A 775-nucleotide genomic window follows, 5' to 3' on the forward strand; every position below is an offset into this window, starting at 1 on the left:
TTTCCTCAGCTAAATCTGAAGGAGACATAAGGTTGTCGAGATCTTTATTTATAGAGGTAAAGTTTTCATCTAACGTTCCCGTTTAAGTAATTTGAGCGTCAGTTTCTAATAATGGCGGAAAAATAGCTTTAACTAGTGATTTATTGACAAAAGACACCCTGACAAAGTCAACAGAGGACGCAGGGAAAATCATTAAATGCGCCTGGCAATCCTATCAATGAAATATATTCGTTCTATAGAAGAAAAGACTGAGGCTTAGTGGAATTAAATTTCTTGTGCAAGGTCCCACCGTCACAAATGGATCTTGCCAGGATTTGAACCGTAAAAGCCTCCGGGACCCTGCGAACATGTAACGCCCATGCCATGAGCACGGGTGGGCGCACACTGCCAACCCAAGAAAATCTAGAAATCAGCTAGATTTTCGAAGAGGATGCGCAATTGATTAGCAGAGGCGGAGACAGCAGCTAGGTACTCTCCAGAAAAACCTTAGGAGGCAAGCCGGGTACCAGAGAAATGCTCACCACCCGAGGCTCCTCCGGAGGCCAAAGGCGGATGAGTGGGCGGGGCTTGCGCGAGGCCACGCCCCCGGGTGCGTCCTTGTGCAAGGCTGAGGGGCGCCGCAGAGAGTCCCCCATCATGATGCGGAATCTGCCAGCGGGGCAAAGCAGCTGTGGTGCAACTCTCCCGTTCTACACCCGCGGTCCCAACGCCTGGCCCCGCAGCCTAGCAGCGTAAGGAAGGCGCGGCCGTGCCAACCGCAGCCAGACCTGACGCC

The sequence above is a fragment of the Orycteropus afer genome, unplaced genomic scaffold (assembly GCF_000298275.1).
Source record: "Orycteropus afer afer isolate SDZICR_OR568_19922 unplaced genomic scaffold, OryAfe1.0 scaffold00020, whole genome shotgun sequence".
Taxonomy (NCBI): Eukaryota; Metazoa; Chordata; class Mammalia; order Tubulidentata; family Orycteropodidae; genus Orycteropus; species Orycteropus afer.